This window comes from Acipenser ruthenus, chromosome 24, assembly GCF_902713425.1.
Source record: "Acipenser ruthenus chromosome 24, fAciRut3.2 maternal haplotype, whole genome shotgun sequence".
Taxonomy (NCBI): Eukaryota; Metazoa; Chordata; class Actinopteri; order Acipenseriformes; family Acipenseridae; genus Acipenser; species Acipenser ruthenus.
The window spans coordinates 26,215,050-26,237,730 of record NC_081212.1 but is presented as its reverse complement, the minus strand read 5'-3'; the positions used below and the strand labels follow the sequence as shown (position 1 = coordinate 26,237,730).

The 22,681-nt window shown below is 38.0% G+C and overlaps 1 long non-coding RNA gene across 3 annotated transcripts in view; it reads left to right on the top strand.

The window, feature by feature from the left end:
• Nucleotides 1-22,681, top strand: part of LOC117429261 (uncharacterized) — a 48,885-nt gene that overhangs the window by 20,351 nt on the left and 5,853 nt on the right. For 2 of the 3 annotated variants that reach the window (XR_009308441.1, XR_009308440.1), the window contains exons 2-3: nt 15,931-16,093; nt 19,951-20,330. This is a non-coding gene — a long non-coding RNA (uncharacterized LOC117429261). The remainder of the gene's footprint in view (nt 1-15,930; nt 16,094-19,950; nt 20,331-22,681) is intronic. The other variant, XR_004548399.3, reaches the window with a different exon arrangement.

The window sequence follows — 22,681 nt, the reverse complement described above, 5'->3', positions numbered from 1 at the left end:
ATTACAGTATTTTAAATAGAGTTAATGCATAAATAATAGAGGCATGAGGCATCCGATCAAATATACATCAGTATATCTACTTTACAATTCGTTTTTCTGAATGGAAAAATAAATACTTTCTCAAAAGAAATACATTTTATAAAACCAACGAGTTTAAGTCCATTAAACACTATTGTAGCTGTTAAAGTCCCAAAGACTTTCTGGCAAAAACGCATTTGTCTTATTTTGGGTGAGGCTGTTCTGGTTTGAGGAGTGTAATCCGGCTTTAACATGACGGTGGGACAGGGTTACACTATTTGCAATGTATCGTTTTAAACATATGTGTGATGCATATATAACACCGGTGCATCACTCGACCAGGTTACAGGTGAAGCAGATTATTAAAAGGTTATGTTGCTTCGGCTATAATGTTTATAAATCACTGAGATGGAGTTTGATTTATCCAAATCCACAGTCTAAAAAAATATCCCTATTCTTTTAAGAGCCAGCTGTTCCACAGAGTGTAGAACTGTCTTCCTTGCTGCGTTTTAAAATAGGAATCCTCCATTTGTCTGTTTTAATATTTCGTCTTCGTACAGAATTCCGTCTCTTTTGCATAGTTACAGTAGAACCAATAAACTCTTTAGCGAGAGCGAAATTTTGAAAATGGATCATTTCTTTTGCGACGCCAAGAAAACAGCACTCGTACTCGTAGTTTGATTAGTTTCCATGACTTGTAACATGAGTAATAATATACTGTGTTTTTCAAATGATTTAACCTAAATGATCTTTTTTTTTAGCAATGTGGCTGATATACTGTGACTAAACAAGTTCAGTGGCTGTACTGTACAATATTCTGTTATATATTAGAGAAGTTTAATATAGCGCGTTTAAACTGGGTAAAAAAATTCAGCAAATTATATATATATATATATATATATATATATATATATATATATATATATATATATATATATATATATATAGGTTGATGAAATTAATTTAGAACGTTTGATTCAGTTTTTTTTTTATAGCAAATAATGCAATTATAATTACAGTCTAATACATTCCCGAAGCACCTGTGAGGCGATCATATCTATTCCAATAAAGGCATTGCGTTACGAAATACCTTAACAGGATTGGTCCAGGAGTCACAAACATTCAGGTGACGCAAACAAAAACTAACGAAATTAAACGCGGATCAAATTAATAATGGTAGACGTTTTCTTTTTAGAGTAGGGTATTGTGCTGTGTTGGTGTTTTAATTGTACAATCGGGTACATCCAACATCCTACGATGTACAAAGCATACATATTTAAGACGTGTTACTCCCAAAAAAGGACGCTGCACGTTTAAAATCATCCAGTTTTAATATAACAGTCACAAAATAAAGAAAACACGACGCCCGATTTACCATAGAGTATGAGTCATGCACACACGGCAACGGATAGGTTAGAAGAGTTCTGAAGAACATCATGGCTTAAATATATCAGGGCATACCATCATACCATCCAAACTATTTGGAACCAAGGATAAGCTGGAAAATCACTATAACTGAGCAATGCCTGTTTTATTATAGGGAAAGCGAATACAGAGGCGCTGTCCACGGCCGCTAGTGCTGAATGCTGCGAGGTCACGGTACAGGCAAGGAGAGTTGGTGCGATATTGTAATTTTTTTGTATACGTTTATGTTCCTCTTTTTACACGACAAATCTATTGGTGATATATATATATATATATATATATATATATATATATATATATATATATATATATATATATAGTTTCAGATAGAAATCTAGTAACTACTAGTTCTGAAGATCTGTTTAAAAAGAATATATCTGGATCATTTACTAACAAACAGCTTGGTTGTATGGATGTTTATATAGTATATTAAAATTAGATTATTTTAGCTATTTCCTATATGAATCATATATCATAGTATTTAACATTTCAAATATTTCATTAAAATGTAATTGTATATAAATACATGAACAGTATAAGTCAAATACATCTAAACAAACTGCCTATGCGTGCCCATTTTCTTAGTGAGCTCTAGACTGTATACAGAAAGCAAGGGCAGGGCTGTGGGGGTGTTTTGAGTTCAAAGAATGTCAATTATTCAGAGGTAAAATCCTAACAAACCACTCAATATTCTAGCAAAGAAACAATGACGGACATCAGTTTCACCAGCATCCGGTTTTTATTGGCAATTAGAAAGTCCACGTTTATTTTCCCCTACTACCAAACGTGCTTCAAGATGACCGCTGTACATAAATAGTTCGTGAGAATTTCGTTAGGCGTATCAGCTAAACGTGTGTTTACGGGTTCAAAAATGCAAATCACCTTTCAAACCTAGAGGTCAAAGTGAAGCGCCGTGACAAAACAAAAACAAAGGAGCTAAGGACCAAACCACGCTATCATTTCGAAATGTAATGAAATAGATGTTGCCAAATTGCATCATAAAACAACATCACAACTACTGCTGGCAGACTGTTATTAAAGACATGAAATACACGCTGTAAAACAGTGATAATGTGCAGCATTAACGAGAAATGCAAAGCAAGAAATGCATATTAAGAGCGTCGAGCAGCGATACACATGTCTGAGACATATCATTAATATGAAGGTGGGTCAAGTTTACAAACATGTTTCTTGTACTGTGGGATTTTTAGAGTTCTTGAAGTACAATGTGTAATCCTGTAATATAATATTACGATATCAGTACCCTACCAACACTTTACAGGACCTGAAGATTTTCAGCACCAGGGACAGCTCTAAGTCAGAAGCCTGGATTCATGTTTCACTGCTAATAAGGGTTTGGGTGTGTAATTATTATTATTATTATTATTATTATTATTATTATTATTATTATTATTTATTTCTTAGCAGACGCCCTTATCCAGGGTGACTTACAATTGGTACAAGATATCACATTATTTTTACATACAATTGCCCATTTATACAGTTGGGTTTTTACTGGAGCAATCTAGGTAAAGTACCTTGCTCAAGGGTACAGCAGCAGTGTCCCCCACCTGGGATTGAACCCACAACCCTCCGGTCAAGAGCCCAGAGCCCTAACCACTACTCCACATTGCTGCCCATATATGAAATAAATACGCAATGTTGTAGATCTCATTATACCTTGATGACCATGAAAGAATGTGTTGAAAAGCTGAGTGTGGAACTATACACCGAGAAGAGACTATAAAAAGACGCCCATATTTAGATAGTATATTTAAATAATAATAAAAAGAAAGATTGGATTAGCTTTACTATTTACTATGTGAATGATATATAATAGTATGTAATATTTCACTGCGCCTACTCTGAAAATTAATCGTGCTAGAATTATTATTTTTTTTTTTTTTTTAATTTACTCTTAGATCATGATGTACTTTTTTTTTTTTTTAAGAAAAAACATTTTAAAAATTACAGGAAAAATGTAATTATATTATTATTATTATTAGTAGTAGTAGTAGTCGTCGTAGTAGTAGTAGTAGTAGTAGTAATAGTAGGTTCATTTTCTTTGCATTGTTTTTAAAATCAAGTACATTTCAGAGAAGCGTTTTAAAATGACATTTTGTCATAGAACCTCATTGAACAGCACACTATACAGTACCAATGTGTACCCTCCTGATTGCATGAAGGTATACATTCAAACCTATCGTGTATGACCTTCTTTGACTTGCATCAGTAATCACCTCCAATTCCAGTATAATTAAAGCGCGTCTCTCGAAGGGTGCTGTATTTGATTAGATTTCTCTGTGTTTTAGTTAAAGGTTAATAACATGTACTTTTCATCATGTTTCTCCTCCCTTGGGTATTTTTTATATCATGCTTGTTTTGTTTCCAGTGTATTTCACTTTGAGTTTTTGGATGACGCTCACAGGAGCTTGTGCAATGCGTCATATCTCTCTAGTTCCTATCGTTGTTCCATGAAGGAAGAAAACAGGGACATCGGGATACAAAAGCAAACAACAACCAGGCGTATAAAACTTTCAAACTACAGCAATGAAAGCCATGTAAGATCAAACCTGTGCTTACATACAACATGCCAACGAAGAACTCATCCTCTCTACAATGGGCGGGTCTTTACCTTCCACTCAGGATCGCTGCTGGGCGGGGCGCTGGTAAAGGTACAGCGAAGCCCGGAACATTAACGGGATGTGCCCTCTCTGCACACGCATGTGTTTATCACGGGTTAATGCAGTGCAGCCGCGGTTCTCAGATAGCACATGTTTCAAAGGGCAGCCCACTTGTGTCTTTTTTCCGAGTTTAATTACTAGATTTCCAAATGCAAATAATTCTAAATATTTGTAAAACGGTGCATTTTTAAAGATAGGACTGTCCTATTTTAATTCTTTCCATAAGATACTAGGACTAATATAATATGTAAAGCATGTTACACGTTAAAATAATACTATTAATAACCACAACCATAATAAAGCACTATCTAAAAAAAGGGAATTGTGAATTGTTTACGAACTGGTTGTATCGAGCAGTGGGAGAAACACTGACATGAGGAAAGTCTGCTGCTCGTGCTCGTTAAATAAACAGTTTCTGTGCGATGATCCTTTTTTTAATGAATCATGCAAACAGCACCGAATGATAACTGTTCCCCTGCACCTTTAAATGTAAAAAGAATGCTGAGGAAGATTCGATTGCGTAGGAAGCAGGAATGCTCGTTCGTGACACACAGCATTGTGTATTAATGTACTGCAGTGCAGTCATAGTGACACACTCCTCCATGCTAATTAAACATGGCTGCTTTACCGAGGTCATCGCCTTGGCAACAATTAGAGGGGTGTCAAGCACGAATGAAAGGATCCATGTTGGCTTAATATAAATTAATTGATCAATGATATTTATTTTAAGAAAAAACGGATTTATCTGGAATTATATTATACTCCAGTAAGGACAAGAAATGAGATGATAAATGTGTGTGACAATTTTATTCCACCAAAACATTTTTTCCATCACTGTTGCATCATATAACAAGGACTGCATTGTTGGGAATGGTGATCTCTGACGATTTGGGGTGCAGTATTGTAATGAGAAGAAAAGCAGCAAAGGAGGTCTCTTAATCCTGGTATTATTTGGCGATTGTGATCAGTGCACTATGCCTAAAATGCAAAGAGAGTTTCAATGCATTATCCCTATTGGTGTTGGTTAAATCTCTTGTTTTTAAGACCCCCATAGTGTTCCATACCTCAAAGTAAAAGTGGATCTCTCCCTTGTGTACCGTTCTTGTTACAGAAGAGCGGGGTGTGCAGGAGCTGGCCCCTGGCAGAGAGCGGTCTAGGGCTGCTCCTCTTTGGGTTGGTGGTGTGACAGTGTAACTATCCCTCAGCACCTGGGGTAAGTGCACCAGTAGAACAGACTCAAACCAAGCTCTGTCTTCCACTTCCACAATTTGATTGCACTTTAGGGTTTTGCTTATCAGTTTTTGTCTCGTTTGTCTGCGCATTGTTTTGTGTGTGTGTGCGTGCGTGCGTGTGTGTGTGTTTAATTGGAGCACCACAAGCTGCACTGTAGTGGCTTGGAAAGGGAATTCTATTTCTCAGGTCCACAACTCAATTAATTTCCTGCAGTCTGTCGTTACAGATGCCATGAGATCTTCAGATAATACATCAGAATGTACATATAAGTACACACACAGACACATCTATGAATCTATGCTTAGTGCTTGTGGGTAAAACAAAAATCTGCACTGATGAATGGACTGCCCAGCTCTCAAGCCCCAATTTAGTCATTGCCACCAATAGTAGTTACATCATCAGCCCTTGTGCTTGGGGTGAAGGTAGCAGCGTCTGTTACAAATTCATTAGCAAAGAAGCCCAGCTTGCATTCAGCATTCTGTAACTGTACTTTCCAAGGGTAGCTAAATGGGATTAAACAAAAAGATCAGAAGGGTGGCACAGGGGTTGCTAGATGAACATAAAGCAAAGTTAGTTACGTAACCCCTCATAGTTCATGAGAATCATGTGCAATGAAAAGTGCTCTATAGAGTGTTCTATTTACCAGGGCTGCATTTCATATTAGAACATAAGAACATAAGAAAGTTTACAAACGAGAGGAGGCCATTCGGCCCATCTTGCTCGTTTGGTTGTTAGTAGCTTATTGATCCCAGAATCTCATCAAGCAGCTTCTTGAAGGATCCCAGGGTGTCAGCTTCAACAGAATTGCATTATTATATTGAAGCCATTACATAAAATCCTCCATTATCAAGTGTATAGGAATGGTGCATTATAAAACCTACACAAAATAAGGTTTCCTAGGGACCCACATGGTGTTATATGGTACTCCCAGCGTCTTGGATATAGTATAGATTAGAACATTATGAACATGGCATACCTGCCACAACATGATGCCTTTCCCACCTCAAAATGTATTTGTCTGTAAAACCAATCAGAAAATACCGATTCTGTTCTCTGTGTTCCCATAGATAAAGGACGAGTATACAGTATGAAAACAAGAATGCTGTGTTCCATTTATTACACACTACATTCAGAGTAGTTTTACAGGGCACTAAAAACAGCAGGATCGGGGTATGCAATGAATAAAATACATGATGAATAAAGTGATGGAGTTGGTGAAAAAAAATGCATTCAAAACAGAATAATACAAACATGTATTTACACCATAGTGTGGAGTCTCGATGTGTCTGCACCGCTACAACACAGACCTTCCCTTGGTGTTGTTGGTAGAGTCAGGCAAGCCTGTGTCAAAAACACGTACCCTAACCCTGGGCCCTTCACTTCCCACGCTCCCTTAACAGCCCCCCCCCCCCCCCCCCTCTCCGAACTCGGAATGTACTTTTCTGTTTGTCATCGCCGCAGCAGGCCGAATCAGAGAAAATGTCCACTTAATTGGAGAGTTCCAGAAGAGAAACGGTGGTCTATTCACAGACTGACCCGCCTGCAATGGGAGAGGAGGCAAGGCAGAGTGTACGCATTGTGCTGACCACAATAGAGCGCTTGACCGGTAAATTGTGGCCATGTTGTGGAAGCACTGTGCGACAGATTGCCCTGGCAATGACGGGGGCGGAGGAGGGAGGACGGGGTCATCGTATTGTTAGAGCTGGTCTACTAAAACCCGAAGCAACGGCTTAAGCAACTCAAAAGCAATTAGCAAGCTTGTACACCTATTGTCATTCATCCATCGGCGAACAACCATCAAAAGAAAAGTAGTCATTCTAGGAGTAGGCGCCGATAAAGGGGTCTGGTACCAGTCGCGCTTCTTTACAAGGCAATTCTAATGGAGTCCCATTATTTTGTTTTTGTGTCTCTGTAAAAATAACTCAAAGTCCCCTTTCATACCAGTGTGGATTATTTACATTTTAATATGAACATAAAGGGAACTCAGAACTGGTTTTAATGAACGGATTCCTCCATTCATTCGTTTGAAGCTAACAACTCGTTACATCTTTTTTAAAGGTAGCGTTATTAAACACCTGTAAAATATATATTTAATCGAAATATTATACAAACCTAAAAGTTTTACACTGTAAAGTAAGTCTGTAAGATTTAGACATAGGAAATACCGTCTCGATGTTACGCAGGTAAGTTTTCAAAATACGTTTTCTGCTAATTCAGTGCTCGACTCGCGTAAGACTCGTAACATTATTACTTTAACTAAAGGCAGTATTACCAGTAGGATTTCTACTGGTAAAAGGAAATACCAAAAAGACTGGTTCTAATCACACCGTTAACAAAAATATAAATCATGAATTATATGATCGTGAAGGTCAGGCAAACACTGTGCACCCGAATGAACTGTGAGGTCAAACCGTATGTCTTTATTTTATTGGATTCGGTATTGCCTCGGTATTAATTCCTTTGCCTTAACATTTCACGGCTACGTTGACGATATTTCTTTATCAAAGAATTGTGTAGTTGGTTCGTATTTCCATTAATAAACACATTTAATTAGAATATAATTAACCAGCGGAACATGAAAAGTCTGGGGTATTGCATCATTAATTGTGTATTGCTACAATGCTTCCAATGTTTTATACATTACGTTCAAAATTATTCATATAAGATAATATAATAATAAATATCAACCTGCTATCATTAAAGAGATTCGATATTTAGATTGTTTTTTCAATACTCCAATAAAGTTTAATATTTGTTTTAAATAGCCAAAGAAAAAATAATGCTGCATTAATTATCTGTATATTTACATATCATTTATACATTTTTTATAAGCTTTTCCTTTAACTTTTAGTGTCATAAAGAATGAGGGTGTTTTACATGCCTCACACCACCACCTACATACGAATCAGTGGAACAAGTCATCTTTCTTTTCTTATTCTGTTTAATGGGATAGTGGTCTTTGAGCTTTAGACTTTACACTAAATTCAGTCCGAAGCTCCAGGTCTTCTAGAAACCTCCTTACAGAAATCTCTCCTCTCCTGTGATGGAAATATATGAAGCTGCTTTATACCAACCTCTGGTCAAGTGGCCAGCCATCTCCCACAGTCCTCCTGGATGAGGAGCATGATCCAATTCAAAAGGTGCCTGTGTTAAGCACTCCCTGGGATTTGGGCATTTCAAGGTCCTGCAGCACTCCATCAATGGTAGTGGGGTGCTTTGACCTTTGGCGCGTTCGTTCTTTTCTCAAATGGAAAAAACCTCTCAAAAGTGGCCTCTACAAAGCTGCAATTCTGGTCATCCTTGTTGCAAGGCAACCCTACACCTCACCTTCCCTCAGTCCTCACGTATGCTTATCTAGCATTGTTTCTGATGGAATACGGCTATACACTCTGTAGCCATTCTCAGGCTCTCTGATCCAAAGTACAAGTGTCACTAACATAAAGCTGCTCTGCATCCCACACTCATGCTTTCTTCTCTCTGGTATTCTGTAATAGAAGCCTGTCATTGCCTGCACTTCACCCTCATTCCAGGACTCTCATCTTCAACACCCCTCAAGATGTGTTGCACTTCACACTCAATCTAAGAGTAAAGTTTTTTTGTTTTTTTTTCTAAAACACAACCTCTTTTCATTGCAATCTCATTTAAAAGGCTCTCGGTTCCAGCTCAGTCTGTAATATGGGGTGCTATCCACTCCACGTTCTTCTTAAGGATCTCTCCACTCACAAGATCCATTAGAAGAAGTGCTGTGTCTTGCCACATCTTCACATTAAGACCCAGTAAACCCAGTTTAATGATAAAAATCCTTCTTCTCAACAAGATTTAGAGGGGACATGCAAGAGACGCCAAATGGTTAAAAGTCAAAGTACCGGAGAACTTATTGTGAACGAGATCTGACTTAAAGGGAAGATTTAACTGGTTCTGGAACTGTGTGCTGTTGCATTTCAGATTCATTTAAATAACACCAATAATAATCATTAATACTAATACATGGCAAAAGACGTGTGTAGAACTAGACTTCATTAATATTGATATCATTAAGAAATCCTTTTTCTTTGGGTTTATGTAGGTAAAATTGCAAAATAGTTATCATAACACGTTTATTATTTACAGATACTCCGCCTGCTGAATATCTTATGATTGAGAGTTTCTTAAGTTATGGATGAACCACCTTATATGTTATTTTTCTATCAATAAACATGTGGATTTCAAAAAGTAAAATGGGACTTGTCATGGATTGATTGGCCTCTCTCTTAGACCACAAAGCAGTGACAATTACAAGGCTTGTCACCCAGTGTGGGGCCATGACAAATCAGGGCTGCTTACCACTTTGAATAGTGAGCATTGTAAGGTTAGGCTACAATGAAAAATCTTTGCGTTTTTGCCATTATTTGCATGAAATCGATAACTCAGAAATGAATAATTAAAAACATTTTAAAAAATGCATCTAGTCAAAAAGTCTAATTTAATTCATTTAGTGTTTTTTATTTATTTATTTGTATTCCTACATTTTTTCACTGGCGATTGTTGTATATTTACAGATGACAGAAAATGTATTTTAAAAATGCATTCATTATCACTTATATATAACAGGTTAGATGGGTGTTGTTTCTTTCCAATTTGATTCATTAATTCTTTGTGGAATTCCCCAAGTAGTCCCGAGTGTCTAATCCGGCCACTTGAATCATACCCCTGTGGGATGCACCTTTCATTTGCCCTTGCATCCCACGCACCTCCTATCTCTGTCTTTGTCTGAGGATCTTAACCCTGAACAGAGCCCTGGGAGGAGCCCTTAACCACAGGAGAATCAATTCTCTTAGCATCTCTGCATAGCTGTGTCACAAGCAGGCTTTATTTCATAGAATGGGCAATTGGTTAAATAACTGAATAAATACCTCGATTTAAATACCTGACGATTTAAAAATTGCACACGTTTTTCAGTTTTTTAAATCAAATATTAAAAAACCAAAAGAAAGTCAACACTGTCAATTAACCAACACTTTATATATCAGTTTAAAACGTATGAATGCATTTACAGAAACAGCTGCCTTTATTCTGGTTTTATAGAGCATCATTTTAATGTAAAACTTCTAGGTTATATAAAAATATATAATATGCTTTTGGTTTGTAATGAAACATAAGAGTGCCAAACACAGAGGCATGTTTTTTTATTGCATCATTTATAAGCACTTTCCAACAATTCACATTATAAATATCTTTAGAACTCAGATTTTGTGAAATGGTGATCCCTGTTGTAATCATCTGAAGTTAATTTTTTTGGACGCTGCAGATGTATACCATAAAAAAGATAAATACAATTAGATATAAAATACCAATTAGGTTAACAATGGGAACGTGTGTTCAGATCCAAAATGGTTGTGTCTGAGAGAAGAACCTTTATGTATTCACGTGACTTGAAGCTTATTTTGAAGACAAGGGCTGGATTTCTGTGCAGAATAGTAACACATTACCGGCATATGATAATAGATATGACTGATGATAATAGATATGACTGATAGATATATTGGATGAACACATCTCGAGCACAGTACAGAGACATCCTGCTTTAGAACCACGAGCAATACTGACACCCAAATGAACCTGCCTGCAGAGGGAAGGAGTCACTGGGGCAGCATGCTTCCTGAGACTGGGGGGGGGGGGGAATCAGGAGCCTCCTCAGTGTGGGATCCGGTAGCAGTCCCATTCTGGCATTGGCATAGTATTCACTTTTTATACAAGAGCCGCCTAGAATGATTAGATCAATAATTCCAGGGAACATTTCAACAATTTATGGTGCTGTGTGTTGATGAATAATAATATACAGTACGTGGGCAGGTAGGTAAAACATTACAATACACGATAGATAGATAGATAGATAGATAGATAGATAGATAGATAGATAGATAGATAGATAGATAGATAGATAGATAGATCTCTCTCTCTCTCTCTCTTTCTCTCTCTCTCTCTCTCTCTCTCTCTCTCTGCTCAGTGTTGTATGTGTTGTTTATATTTTCTCACTTTATTGTCTATTATTAGTTTGGCACTTGCTGCACACAGCACTTAAATGTTAGCACATCACCGCTAAAGCATGTTCTCAGCTTCCTGCCTAAACAATGAACAGCAAATCAGTCTGAGTGCCATTTAAAATGCACTGGACTTAATATCTGTCAATACAAGCGTCCCTTTGCCAGTGCTGTTAAGTAATAACCCCTTTTTGCAGCACACAGCATAGAAAGAATATCATAGTACTCAGTCCTGCCCAAAATATTGCAGATACACTACATATACTGTAGATGCATCCTTATCAAGAGATGTAGGACATACCGGTACAGTGTTTTTACAAGGTAGTTTCCAAATTCCATAGGCAAGCTATTAAATTATCAAGTTATTATCAAGGTTTGTTTTGTTTAACATTATTAAACATTTGTCCTTGATATACAGGGACTGAAGGAAACAATCGAGATACAACCGGGAACGTTTAAAGAACACATACGTGGTAATGTGATAAACGTAGAAATATTGGGAGGTGACAAATTGCCCCAGCTCTATATAAAGTACATCGAGTTTTGTCCCAAGTACGTTTCACAAAAAAATAGATGTGCTGTTTTTAACCAGAGATTTAATACAAACCGTTCATACTCAACAACAGAAACCGTATTTACATTTTTTGCTAACATCTAAATGCTGTTGAAAATATTATAATCGAGCTATGAATATGAATGATAAAAACACACATTAATATATATATATATATAGAGAGAGAGAGAGAGAGAGAGAGAGAGAGAGAGAGAGAGAGAGAGAGAGAGAGAGAGAGAGAGATTATAAAGTAAGTTTCATTACAACAACTAAAAATAACGAGGTTACGAAAATGTATTATTAGAGAAATAAAAACGGATAGATAGCGCCTTCCATATTTATGAATAATCTGTACATCTGGAATAATTAGTAACGCTTTAGCAGTTTGCCCAAACCCTGGATTTCCATTAGTAGTCAGGTCTGTACCAGTGCGTCTAATAAATGCACGGCGCTTCCTCAGAGCGACATCTAGCGGCCAGATGGGATCAACATTGTTCCAACACCGAATCCCAGCGACCTGCTGCCAAGTGCTATCAGTCATTTTAGACTCAGCAATCATCATGTATTAACCTAATGTCATTTATTTAAAAATTACTAAAGGATTACGATAAGAAAAAGAGACCCTGACAAAAACCCTGTCCTGCAAATTACAGGCAGCACACAACCTTTATGTGTGTTTAGCTGTCGGCTTATACTACAAATATTACTACTACTACTAATAATAACAAATAGTATTATAATTTATAATAGTATTATAATTAATCACATAATAATACATTCACAAATAATGATTTTGTAGAGAGATCCTTAGCCAATATGCATATATGAATGCACCCTTTGAAACCGTGCTTCAAACCCATTCCCTACCCTCCCTCCAGTGCAGCTGCTTCCTTACCAACCTTATGTGGTGAAAATGATGCCTGCAGACCTATTTGCATATGCACAGTACAGCTTTTCATTTGAGTATCCGATACTAAACGTGCATGCGCCATAAAGGTAGTGCAAGGAAGGGGCTTTCAAAAAGATTCGCTGTCATCTGAGACCTACTGTAGCCTTATAACAGTGCAGCCTTTCTAACCAGGAGTCTGTACCGCACTGAGGAGGGCAATAACCACACAATGTGTCTGTGCCAGCAGTCAGACAACCCCCTTACAAATGTTTGTCCTTGTGCCTGCAGTCTGGGGTTAGCTAACAGTGGGGTCCTTTCTCTAATGTAGTTGTGTGTGTGTGTGTGTGCGTGTGTGTGCGTGTGGGTGCACTGTGAATTTGTATTTATAACCGGAGTGAATGTAGCTGAAGTCACACAGTAGAAGCATTGTCTCTCTGTCTATCACAGTCATAACAGCATTTCGGCTTCTCCTTTCAGAGCCCGGCATCCTATGCTGCACTGTGGCAGAATGCTAATGTGCCCTGCCTGTTGTGTGTGAGAGCACACGGAGTGGTGTGACAGGCAGTGCAGCGGCTGTCCTTTTCAGAGCACACAGCGATTCATTTGTTGACTGCTTTTTTTGTTTTTGTTAATGGCGGGGATGAAGGGGGGGATTAAAGAGTTTTTTTCCCCGCCTTCCTAATTCCTGTGAGAACGAGGGGTGTCCTAGTTTGGGACCAGATTCAGAACCGCTAGTCCCTCACTAACCCAGGTGCAATGCCAGCTGAGCTGTGTGATCACATGGCCTTTCTGTGTCAGGCCAATCAAACAGCAAGCCCCCATTAATACAAAGAGGTCTTGTTACACCCTGGACTGGGAAAGATGCCGGGTATATACCGGAGCAGCCCACCACCTGTCACCACGCCAATGGGGAGCACCCTTATACAAGTTTCCCATAGTAACAGCGTAGCAAAGTGTAATAAAGCATAGTGATAGCATTGTAAAGCATAGGTGAGCATTGTAAAGAATAACAAGGTATGGTAACGCATATTAATAAAGGTTAAACTCTATTAAATGCATAGTATAGCTATGGGGAAAGCATGAGGAATCAGCAGCAATGCTGAGGTAAACTGTTATAAGGGCAGGCACACTCGTCTCAAACAAGCCCCTGCTGATCCACACACCTCAAGGAAGGCATCAGAAAACAAAACAAATCTTTCTCCAGTAGAACAACCTTCATCCCTGCCTTTGTGATATTACACAAACAGCCTGTTTGCAGTGAGATCTGCAGTGGCATAGGGCATACCTGTCATCACGATGATTGAAAGATCATCTCTTCAATAAATGACAAGATGGTGCTGCTTGTCCTTGGTACATCTTGCACATGCACCGTATTGTACACTGTTATTATTACTGAGCTATGATTATTATTGAACCGCTAGACAGTCATTATCTCCTTTTTGACTGAAGTTTAATTTCTTTTTAGAATGCCAGACCTGGCATTATAAAACATTACAATTCTACACTCAACTTAATCTTTTTGTTCATATGCATCTTTTATTTGAAATCCATATATTTATAAGAAGAATGAATTGGCAATTACGATCCCAAAAGCCTTAAGTGCACAGTTCGGCTTATTCAATGTGCGTGCCTCAGGATTTCCAAAATAAGACACGGCGTGGTGGATATGTGCTGTACAGAAAGCAATGTGTCAGTGTGTGCCTCCCTCGCTCTCGATGGTTTGCAGAATTATAAAAGCACTATATAGCTGGTGTTATACACTAAGTGGATGAAATACTTAAATAAATACAAAACATGCACCTGGGACACGTCTTTATTGAATTAAATAGGCATATTAAAGCATGCACTCGGAACATGCCTACTTTCTGCATGGCACAGAGCCATTGCAAGTGGCTATTCAGGCAGAGCTAAAAGATTCATAATTGTATAACATTTTTTAAATCATCTTTACAAGTGGAAAGTACTCAAGCACAGCATGGAAAGGTTTGGATCTCAAATCAAGTGAGAATTTAACAACCTGCCCTGGATCTTTTTCTTTTTTTTTTTTTTTAAAACGAGCTTGACTTAAACATAATAAAAACGCAGCCTGAAGGTCTTACAATGGACTAACAGCGCTCGAGAAATCCCTCATTCAAACCATGCCTGGTTATTTTCTGCTTCTGATAGCTAATCTCTGAGCCAAGGACTGGCAATTCAAATCCGAGTGCAGGCATCATTATGAGACCCTGAGGTTGAACCATATTAAGAGGCAGATTTGTCTCATAGACCTCTCTAGGTGCTGCATTCCTGGCCATGCCCTCAGATCTATGGAAGCAGGTTTTATCACCGTCCCATCTGTTTTACTGAAAACAATGGAGAAAGGAAGGGTTTCCCTACTGGAATTGGAATTCCTGGTTTTGGGAAATTGTGGTGTGCAATTATTGACTGGAACTGACTGCTAAGCATTCATTAACTATGCTGGCACTGTCTTGAATATATTTTAACTAAATTGCCATGCCAGGATTTAAGGATTTAACTATGCAAATCCAAGGATCCCCACATTGGACTCAGGATCAGCACGATTGCTTTGGTTTGTTGGCATCATAACTATATCCTTTGGAAGGTGACCCACTAATTATTGGAAACATATATTTTAAATGACAATCTGTTTTAATGTACAGTGTTGTGCTTTCTTGGATAGCAATGAGTTTGATAATCACGAAACATAAAAAAAAAAAACATTCTTGAGTTAAAGGTTTGCGAATAGGGGCCAACTGTCTTCATATAACAGGGATGGAAATTAGACACCTATTGCATAGCCGTTTCACCCATTCCAGCTTTTAATTCAAGCTTGATTAGTTACAGTGTATAGGTAACAAGCTCAGGTGTGTCTTAATAAACATATAGTCAAACTAGGATTAGATCAAACTGCTTTGCAAATGGGAGCCTCATTGACATGCCTGTGTAAGCAGGGTGAGGGACATGCATCACCTGTCTGTGAACACCCAACCTTCCTGGTTGAAATGATTTCTTCACACAGCCCCCTCACAAACAATCTGTTTTACCAGGTATAGGAGGTGCCCTTGTTTCTTGTTTTAAGAACATGCTGTTGTTCATTCCTGCTTACAGGTTTACTGCCATGTCAGAGCGAAGAGGCCCGAGCAGAGCCTGCAGCTCGACTGGATATCTACCCAGCTGAGTGAGAGGGGGTTGCGGGAGCTGCCCAACCTGGGAGTTGTAACTGAAGCAATGCAATGCAACGGTATCCCTGGTGGGATTTCATGTGTGGCCGGTATGTTTTACTATTGTTTACATTTCCTAAGATAGTCGTAGATATTTTATCGATTTTTTTTTTCTGGCACTTTCTGGCACAGTACTGATCAAAAATAAATAAATGATGATTTAAAAGGATTAGAAATACTGCAAAGGTTCACATAAAGCTTTCGTGAAGAATATAACATTCAACATGTAGCTTTAAGCCTTATAAAAGTTTCCCCTAGTAAAAGCATAGCAAAGTGTAATAAACACTGAAAGAATGGTAAAGCGCAGGTAAGCATTGTAAAGACAAGTGAGGCATGGTAAACCACAGTAAACGATGGTAAATTCATAGTATTGCCATAGGAAACGCATGGCTGAAACTGCAACATTACAGTGCGAAAACATGGTGGTAAACTTTTCTAAGGAAACTGTTAATGCATTAACTGTTTTATTGTGAGTGTGTTTGTGCCATGATCACCGAATGAACCTGGACACCTGTGTACCCTCACCTGCGGTAGCAACGACCTTGCCAAAGACTATTTTTCCTAATGACAAGAAATTCGAGTAAACTACTGGGTTTGTTTATCTGGCTTTCATTCAAACCACACTTCTTAAGTTATAAAAAAGCAATTTATCTGGAAGAGGAGCTCGCTTTAAATTGATCACATTGAATACGTAAACCCTCGTTTGAGCCGACGACAGCTTTCATCCAGCTATTCTGAGATTGCTTCATTCTTTTGTTTGTGGTTTGAAACTTTCGCACAGTCCTGTGTCTGATTCTCAGTTACGTGTAGTTATTAATATAGAACAACCACTGACCAGAGGTCATATTAAAATGATTATGCACTTCCGATAGTACTGAATCTAGACACAGATGCATATGTTATGCATTTCTGATTTATGTATTTAGCCCGTAGTTTGTGAATACCGGTGAATAGCTTTGTGTTTATTATGTATCTATTTGTTTGTCGCTCAAAGTGTCGTATTGTAAATAGTTCTCGATAACTGCTTGTATGACTAAACATTTTATCGGGCTTTCTTTAACTATCTTTGAGATGCTGTTCTATTCACTGCACGAGTTTGATTTCTTACGCTTCACATGTGGGCTACACCGGTTCAAAAAAATAACGACGTGTCTTTTTGAAGAACCTGTGCAGAAGAAATGTAACAAGAAAAGACTGTATTTCCTGCCCAAATTGAATATATAATACATGACGACTAAATAGCTAAACAGCAAACCCTAAACACAAAACACCGTCTCTCCGGTATCAATGAGCTGTATTGTAATTAACAGCGTATAGGCTTTTATAAAGAATGGAAGCAAATGTAGGATACAGTATAATAGAAAGAAAACATAATAGAATATAGGGGCCTATTACAAGGAAAGGTGGAAGTGAGCAATTTGGATATTGTACATTTTAACTGATTTCATAAAACTAGACTGCTGAAGATGTTTTTCATCAAATCTCACCTGATAATGGATAGTTAATTATCCATTAAATGGACGTTGGACGGTTATAATGGATTTGTATTTATTTGTATTATTTATGCATCGGTACATAGCAACACAATTAACAACGTTTGTTTGATTTCAAAACCGTAGGATATTCTTTTAAAGCACTTAATAATTTGTGAAACTCTATCATCGTCCTTTAATTAATGAGAGGTTCTGGTCTTACCTTTTTGTCTGAACATGAGCAGAATTTTCACATTTTTCCAGACGACACTTACTGTAGCCAATTAACATCCTCAAACTGAGGAGGTTGTTTTTATAAGCACGCTGGGTTTTGTAGCACTATTTAGCTGTCTTACTCATTGGGGGGAAAAAATAAAAAACAAACTTTTTATCGCCGAAAAGATTTTAATCAGGAATGGGCAACATCGGGTAATCTACCTCGTCTAATAAAATACCAATAGACTCAGTACTGTTGTGTAAAACTTCTTTTGTCACGATTAAGAACTATGGTACAGGCTACAATCAACAACTATTGTTTTAATACCTTTAACTTCAAAACGATTCTAGCCCATTTTCTATTTTCACTTGTTTTTCCATGCAGACCAAATGTTCATAAGGTTTAAATTGAGGTTTGGCTTCACAGAAATAATTAATAATGAAACTTGTTCAAGTAGGCGTATGCATTGTTTGCTTAGAGCAAAATGACCAAATGCTGGCCAAATTTGGTCACTGAGAAAACATTTTAGTAGGTAAAATGTATTATTATTATTATTATTATTATTATTATTATTATTATTATTATTATTATTATTATTATTATAGTAACAGTTTATAGCCTATTGATGTTTTTAATACTTAGGTGTATTATTTGAGGTAATACATTAAAAGAACATTATATAGGTATACAGTAGATATATAATAATACTAATAATAATAATAATAATAATAATAATAATAATAATAATAATAATAATAATAATAATAATAATCATTTGCAGCATGTTTGTAAAATGATCTTGTGGTATATTTGGTAAATATTATGAATGTATTTCTTTCATTCTTTCATTCTTGCAGTAGGCCTATTCTCCTGTTTGAGATTTTAAACACAGTACTGGCAGAATTTGAGACTGAATGCAGCCAAATCTCCCTGCTCTAAACATCATTGAATAATATATTTCAGATTTCATGTAAATTGACACGAGAGGTACCCATCGTTATAACCACGAAGAAAACAATTTAGCACCACCATGTGGCAAAATGAATGGATACAAGAGAGGCATACATTATTATTATTATTATTATTATTATTATTATTATTATTATTATTATTATTATTACAGGTCATTATATAAGTCCTATGTATTTCAATACGCATTTTCATATTCTTGAATCTATCACACACAGTGACAGGCCTGCAGTATATTGTAGCTGTTGATTTACCCATGGAAACATGATAAAAACCCTGTTGATAAAACAATACAGTGCTCCTGTATGCTATACCATTTTAACTAACATCATCTTTATTCTCCAGTACTACCCTTTCAAGTGTTAATGCTCTGTATTACATCTGTGGGTACAGTAGTCTCACACTGAGTTAACTGCACATGCCCAGACACTGATCGGTTGCTATGGTAAGCGCAGCCTAGTAAAAAGAGTGGCGAGAGCACAGAGGGGGCAAGAAGCCTGAAAGGGGTTCCTGTGTGATGTGAAAAGGTCATTATCATGTTGTTGTGACAGTTTTATTTTTGTCTTTGTCGCCGCGGATTCGAAGGACACTTCTTTTTTTATAATGTTGCTTGGCACGCTGTACCACTGCTAATGACCAGGCCCTCACTTTCATTGACTGCCTCAGCTCCTGCTCCCTCGCCCAGGGAGGCTACAATCCCAGGATTCAGCTGCAGGCCTGAAAAAGGCTGTATTGTTCATGCAGGGACTCTCTCACAGACCCGGATACTCGTTTCTCAGGACCTCTGGAAGCACACACCAGCAGCGCCTTTCACACTTTTTGTTTTGTGCAGTTTTTTTGTGTTGTTTTTTTGTTTATGTGTTTTTTCGGTTGGTGGTGTTTTTGTTTTCATTGATTGGTAATCCAACTCAGGTCACAACAGTGCTGCCGTGGCTTCTATACTTTTGTTCATTCATTTTTCCTGTTGTTTAAGATCATGATGGTGAATGAGAAAACATTAGGGGTCCTATTAATAAAGCGTTAGCATGCCGCTAGGTACGATGCTGTCTCATTCATTTAGCGGCCAGATAATGCTTTATCAATATGGCCCCTCCATGCTACGGTGGGTAAGTTACCCTCACTACAGAACATGTACTAGAAGATTTTGGACAGGGTTACTACAGACTGCACAGTGATGGGGCAGCGGCCCTAGACTTGAAGCACATTGCAGCCTTGACTATGAGCTTAGTGTTTCTTCTTCTTTTCACAGGCTTGCTGGTGGAGATTCTTGCAAAGAGAATTAAAGCATTGAGGTGCTTAGTGATCCGACAACAGATTATGCATTGTGAAGCTTTTCTTCAAGAGGAAAAGGATTCTCCCCACTGCTCCATGCACCAAAAGTTATAGGTCATGAAAAGGTACAGAGACAGGGCCTATGTAACACGGACACCAGCCTTCTATTGGAGCAAAAAGGGTGAACTGGACAGCAGCCTCCAAACAGAGGCGTTGTAAGATCCTCAGTCCTTAGAAAGAGACTGGAGTGGATAGCAGCCGTATGCCACAGACACGTGTTGGGCCAGAGAACCTTAAGAGTGAGGGATTGGAGAGCAGCCTCTAACGGAAGAGAGTGTGAGACCACAGAGCCTGAGAGTGAGTGCTGGAGTGGACAGCAGTCCTGCCTCAGAGCTGGTTTTACTAGACCTAGTGTTTAATAAAAGCAAGTATTGTGTGGTACTGACAGGGGGGGGGAATCAGCAATCAGAAATGAAAAGTGAATGCTGTACACATCAGCTAATTGGGGCAGCAACGTGTAATGAGGGAGCCTGGCCCAATCCCCCAAAGACACAGCCTTGAGGCCCCGCAGCCAAAGCCTTTCTGCTCATGTGCTCATTAACAGCTGTGAAGTGCAGCCCCTCATTGGCCTGCTGTTGCTTTACATAGGGATCCTTAACTGTCTGCTTGACTTAAGTACAACCTGTTTGTGCAGGAGCAAAGCTAACCTGAATAATCACAGCTAAAGAGGCCAAGTCAAAATGAATTAACCCTTTGAGTCATCAAGGGCTCATCCCTAAAGCAGGAGGGGGTTTAACTTGTATCAAAAATGTAACAAAATAAAATGTGTAGGAGATCATAAGAAATAACAAAGTAAATCAACCAATAGTTCAACACTTTACGAAAAATGAACACGAATTCCCTACAATTTGTAGTTTTAGATTAAATCAAATTAGATGATATACAATACAGAGGAATAAAGGAAAACACATTGATAAATAGACTCAATGCCAGGATGCCTGAAGGTTTAAATAGAAAGGAATAGCACATTGTTACATCATTAACTATGTAATAAATGACATCTCAAACACATTCATAGATTTCAATAGAAATAAGTGAGTGTAGTTACCATGGCATCAAATGTCTATAAGTATCTCCAGTGTTTGTTTTCCAACACACTTTCCCTTCACAGAGGCAGAATAAACACACCGAAACGTTGGGAAGCTCTTTTGAGCAAAAAATAATATGAACATCCTGAACTCTCTTTTTCATTTTGCACAACTTTATGAACACATCTGTTAAAGCATTATATACTCACAAGGGTGCAATTTCAAACAAAACATAGAAAACAGACAAGGTGAACAAGACTCCCTTTACTGCTGCTCAAGCTTGAAGTATACCTTCAGATTAAATGGTACATCAGTATAAGGTCATCAATATGCAGTCCCAGCCACATGCATTATACACAATATTTAAGTATATCCTTTTATGTGTCTGACTGTTTAAAAACACAGGCAATGGTCTGGCAAACTAAAAATGTCCATCCATTTAATTATGGATTTATAATTTGAATATGCGTGCATGCTAAAACGCATTACGAGAGTTAAGTGGCATTACTGCCCAACCCTCCAGAGATCACACAGACTACATGAGGGGGAAATACTGTGGCAAATCTATTGTACATGACTGGATACATCACTGCGATGTGCAGTAGCAATTTCCTTTATAAAACACATTCAAGTAGAGAATGGTTGCTACTGGCCGTTTTTAGATCGTTCACACTACAGCTCATGCTCCAGACACTGTAACACCACAGGAGCAGTTTCTAAGATAGTCCGCAGTGTAGCATTAATGACATCGGAGCACATGGGGCACGAGAATCACACAGTGTCAGCCTTGTGAGCCCACGGTCTGACAATGCAATAGAATTCATTTGATTGGACTCATCTTCTTCAGCTGTTTGCCAGTATTCTACAGGAACGTTGGTCTCATAAAACTCAAAATACACAAGGCTGAACCGCAGCGCTCTTGACAATAACATTGCTACCTTCTTTTTGTGTTTTAAGTATATGCAATTAAATTGTTGTTCCGTGTAATTGGAACAGTGAAAAGCAGACACTGAGTAATACTTTGTCATAGAATTTAATAAGTTTCTTTCTGTGATTGCGTGCTGCTGCTGTCTTTCGGGACCCCCTTGACAATGAGAGGCACACCTCAATCTCATCCTGGATAAAAAACATCAAATAGCAATACTAATATAAATAGTAATTACAACTAAAACAGTGCTACAGAGTGGTAATAACTTTGAAAGGCTTAGTGAGCCTGATTGCAATGGAGTGTGGATCTCCAGAATTGCCTTTATTGATGAAGGAATTTCTGGAAGCTTCCGAAGGCATCTTCTGAAATGTTTGTCTGGTTGACTTGACAGGTAGGGTTGAAAGGTCACAGAAGAGTGAATTTGGCTGAAAGCCAGCTACAGGGAAAATCTAGAACATGAACAGGGGGTCGAGTTCAAATTGAGGGACAAGACTCATCTAGCGTGCAGTGACTAATTAATGCAGTGTTAATGATAGAGAGAGGGAGCTGGCAGAGCAGATTTGGGGAGGGGAGCTGTGATGGGCAATCACAAAGCTCCAATTGAAGCTTAGCTACTATAGAAAATAGAGTAATTACAGCGCCTTTCATCTCTAACTGACTCCAGGCCTCTCATTTTATTTTAGTAGTTTGTT